Below are 5,118 nucleotides of genomic sequence, written 5' to 3' on the forward strand. Positions count from 1 at the left end.
GGTCTTCCTCTGAAACTGGCGCCAGTGGTGGCCGGTATAAATCATTTGCTCAGTAATCACACAGTGGATTCTACAGTAGTCGTATATTGTAACTAAAAAGATTCTTTTTTTTTTTTTTATTCCTCACCCGAGGACATTTTTTTTATGTTTTGTTCAGATGGAGCAGGAGGGAGAGAGAGGAAGAAAGAGAAAGATTGACATGAAATGTACACATCGAGTGGCTGCCACCCGCATGACCCAACCAGGGCCGGGGACAAACTGCAACAGAGGTACGTGCCCTTAGTGGGAACCAAACCCGGGTCTCTCTGGACCGCAGGCCGACACTCTAAACCCTGAGCCAAACCGGCCAGGGTGACTAAAATAATTCTTGCAGTATGCTTATCCTGTATTTCCCCAAACAAATTACAGGATCCTCCAGGGCAAAGTCCTTGGGTGCTTGCCTTACAAGGGGAGGTTGAAGCATCCCTGGTTTATATTTTGTACCTAGCATATATGTTCATGTCTGATATGTTACTGAAACACTGAACAGGGCCTGTATGACAAATATGTACAGTAGAACTAAAGAGGGTATAATAAAGTCTTGAAACATTTAAGGCTCGTAAGAAAAGTCCTACTTAAGGGCCAAGTCTAGAGGAGGCATGCCATCTAGTACTTTGTGGACACTCCCTGGATTGGAAGGCCAAAGGATGGCAAAATAAAAAAAAATTAAAAAAAAAGGAAAAATGCGTATTTAGAAGGCATTACTAACTTTTCAAGTTAAAAGAATGAAACAGTATGGATGTTATGAACTTTCCTCAATCTCATGAGAAATTGCATCTTGGGCTTTAAACTCAGCTTTTTAAAGATCTTGTTCGACTGAAGCAAAGCAGGGACAACAAATGACGGATGTATTTGTTTCCTGTGGCCGCTGCAACAAATAACCAAAACAGGTGGTGGTGTAAAACCAGAGGAAAGAAAACAAAATGCCTCACTGTTCTAGAGGCCAGGAACCTGAAATCGATACCACTGGCACAACAAAATCACGATGCCAGCAGGAACACACTTTCTCCGGAGATTCCAAAAGAGAATCGTGTCCTAGCTTCTTCTCGCTTTGGTGTTCCATGATTTGCGCCTGCACACCCACAAACTCTGCCTCTATAGTTACATTGCCCGGTCTTCCATCTATTCCTCTCTCTTGTATGCACACTTGTGATTGCATTTAGGGAAAACCCACATCATCCAGCCCAAATCTCTTCATCTCAGAATCTTCCACTGAACCACATATGCAAAGATCCTTTTTCCAAATAAGGTAACATTTAGAGGTTGTAGATATTAGGTTCTGACATCTTCGGAAGCAATTATCAGCCTACCATAACAGCTATCACTGCTGTTGCTGTTATTAAATGTAGCATCATATTTATAACTTTGACTTTGTGATTAGACAGAGCTGAGTTCACATCCCTATACTATCTAAGTCATATTGAAGAAATTATGTACTTCTCTCTGTTTCAATTTCCCCATCTGTTAAATGGGATATGCATGAGTAGGATCTCACAATATTGTCATAATGATTAAATAGCACAGTGTATAAGAAACTTTAGCACAGTTTGGACTTAGTAAGTTCTCAATAAATTACAGCTATAATTATTTTTATAAAAGTAATAAACCCTCTAAGTTATTCAAAACAAAATGTCAGTTAATTTAAGGATTACAAAAAGTCATAAATCTTGGCTGCTGTTTTCAGAAACTTACAATCTAATTGGTGAGATAAAATTTACATGCATACAAGAATACCAGAGAAGTAAGAAATGCACACTGGAAATCATAAATGTTAAAGCTGTTTAAAATAAGTATCAATCAGGGACAAGGCCTTTTTTTTTTTTTAAAGGTTTGAATTGGTGGTACTCATGGGTAGTAGAAAGTCATATGGCAATAGGGCATGTGTAGCACGGAAGGATAAAATAGGGTAGTACAACTGATAGACCAGTACAGAGAACATGAAAGACTGAAGTATTCAGTGGAGAGCTAGAGACATATTGTGCTCAGTGGTAAACTAATCTAGAAGCTCCATGAAGACAACGGCTCACTCACTCAACTCACTCATTCTCTCATACACACACACACACACACACACACACACACACACACACACACACGTATCCCCTAGTTTAGTGTCTGGCTTCTAAGAGTTAATCAAACATTTGCTTTATGATTGAATGAGAAAATGAAGAGTTAAGTGACTAGAAATTTAAAAAAAAAATGTCTCCCTGATGCTGTGAAGTGGGCAAGTAGGTAAAACTGGGGTTTCTAAACCATGACACTATTGACATTTGGGGCTGGAGAGGTCTTTGTTGGGGGGAGAAGATGTTGTCTCCTATATTGCTCAAAATAGGATTTTAACGATCCCTGGTTTCTACTCATTTCACTGCAGTTTTACCCCTCTGCATCTGATATTTAAAAATATCTCCAGACATTGCCAAATGTTCTTAAGGGGATAGGGGAAAAATCACCCCAGTTAAGAAATATTGGTTTAAACCACATGAAGCATTATGAAATTGACTTTAGTTGAGAGAGGTTAAAAGCAAGAGAAGTTGGAGTAAAATCAACCAAACATGCAGATAAACAAATACAGTTCCAGAAGACATGCACTCTGCTGACTTCACCTAGTGAAATTTAGAACTCAACTCCCCAGGAATAGAATGATTTTATAAAACTCCAAATATTTTTTTTGAATCCAAAGACCACTGAATGAAATGTTTCTCCATGTGTCTTCTTCACTAGTACCTTTGGAGGGGAGGGTCTCCATAAACTGGACGCACCAGCCCGCCAGGGCGTTTGGAAGTCTGTGCCCTGCCGTTCTGTAGCCTCCCATTGCTACAGAGAACACACGCATACCCAGGGGCACTAGTGCCCATCTTATCACAACTAGACCTGACTTGAAAAGAACAAAGAAAACACACATATTAATTTTTGCTACATTAAATACATTTACACATCAAATGAAAAGAACAGAAATGTTTCAACTTGAGTTACCTACTTAAAATTTCATTATTAAAATTTTTTCAGATTCTCCAGAAAATTTGTTTATATTATTATTTTTTCTTTACTTTCAGAGCCAAATGGTTTTCTTTTTTGCACTGTGTTTTCTGGAATACAATGAAACTGGCTATGGCCATAGGAAAACAGGGTATGTCATAGCCTGTTCAGCATAATAATGCAAAGAAATGAATTTGGAAATCCTCCACACTATAAAATTTAATATTAGGGGCTCCAGACAGAGTTTTCATTAACTTATGGGAATAGAACAAAGTGTGAACCTGAAAAAAACTAACTTCACAGATAATACAAGAATCTCTGTTTTCAGTATTATTTAAATTGTTTCTAACTCCAGGTAAAATTATAAAGTCACTAAAATTTGAAGGAAAAATATGCCATTCCCTTTTTCTCTTTCTTTTTAAAAGAAAAAAATAAAATATTTTATTTTTTTTTAAAAAAGGTAAAAGTGCACAATTCTGTAATACATCATCTGAATTTCATATTGTGGGTTCACCACCCCAACTCAAGTCTCCTTCCATTTAATAGCATGTTTTCTTCATTGATTGTACCAGTCTCTGAACATCTAATACATTAATGCTTTTATGCAGGTAATTTACTTAGTCAACAAATATTTAATACTTACTGAGAATCACACTATTCAACAATGATATTATCAAGATGAATAACCTCTGGATTTCCTATTCTCCCTGACCTTATTTTTCTCCTTTATTAAGGTTTTCTTGTCCACCTTGATTCCTTCCAAAACCTAGTTTTCCTTTTATCCACGAGAGTTTTATTCTACTTTAAAAATGATATGATGAATGAGTTATTAGTATATCTTTTTTTTTTTTTTACCTCACCCGAGAACATTTTTCCATTTTATGTTCAGATTGAGTGGGAGGGAGAGAGAGGAAGAGAAAGAGAGAGAAACATCGACGTGAAAGGGACACATCGAGTGGCTGCCTCCCGCATGGCCCAACCAGGCCTGGGGACCAACTGCAGTTGACGTACGTGCCCTTAGCGGGAACCAAACCCGGGTCTCTCTGGACCGCAGGCCAATGCTCTAACTGCTCAGCCAAACTGGCCAGGGCATTAGTATATCTCTTAATAATACATGACCCATTTCTGATAAAAAAAAAATATATCATAATGATCGAATATTTTAAATTATAAATAATAGAATATAGATTTTTTTTAGCATTATAACTTGAGTGAGGCCAGAATTTTATGGAAGTAAGGCTTATGATAGCATCCCTCTAAACAATGATCCAGGGAGCCTGTATTTCTGAATCCTTGGAGTATTTCCAAAGTCTTCCTGTTTAGGAGCCCATAAACTGTGTTTTTTTGTCTTTTGAAAGGAAGGATATTGGAGAATTTGGTTATTTGGCCAAAGGGAATTACTAAATGATGGGAAAAAGAAAAATTAACTAGTTATTCAGTTCCGTCTCTAATGTATACTCTTTTATTTCTTCATTGAGTTCTTGATAATCCCAAGAAAGGACTATTTGTAGTTGAAAGTATCGGGAGACTGAACTATAAGTTAAGAAATGACTGAATAGTGACTCTATTTCCAGCTCTGTTCTAGACCCTGTGGAAATGCAGAAACTATGCTGTAACTCGCTTCTCTTTGAAACAGCTAAGTAATGAAAGTACCAAATACTCCAGTGTCCAAGTGGGTGGAGATCAAAGCAAGTTGGCGTTCTTGGGGTGATTCTATGGTGAGTTTTCATACAGTCGTTATCTGTCTATATGCCACATAGAAAGGAATATGTAAAAATAAGCTTTAAGATGATTAATTTACTCCAATTTGTGTTTATTTATGATGGTATAGTTCCTGAGGATAGTGTTCAAACTGAATGCATTTCGACAGTGCAATAACATAATTCCATGTTCAGAGTGAGATTACACATTGTTATCCCAATTCATTACCTGCTTTGTTGTCTTTTTCCTACATTTGGTTATCTACCACTCACCATTCAGTAGATAATTGTCATCTTATTATATTTCTACCTTACAATGGAGCAAGCAAAATAAAACCAAGGGAATAGGAAGTGAATCCAGACAATTTCATGTCATTGAACCACAATGAAATATAATTTGTAT

The sequence above is a fragment of the Molossus molossus genome, unplaced genomic scaffold, assembly GCF_014108415.1.
Source record: "Molossus molossus isolate mMolMol1 unplaced genomic scaffold, mMolMol1.p scaffold_m16_p_6, whole genome shotgun sequence".
NCBI classification, from domain to species: Eukaryota; Metazoa; Chordata; class Mammalia; order Chiroptera; family Molossidae; genus Molossus; species Molossus molossus.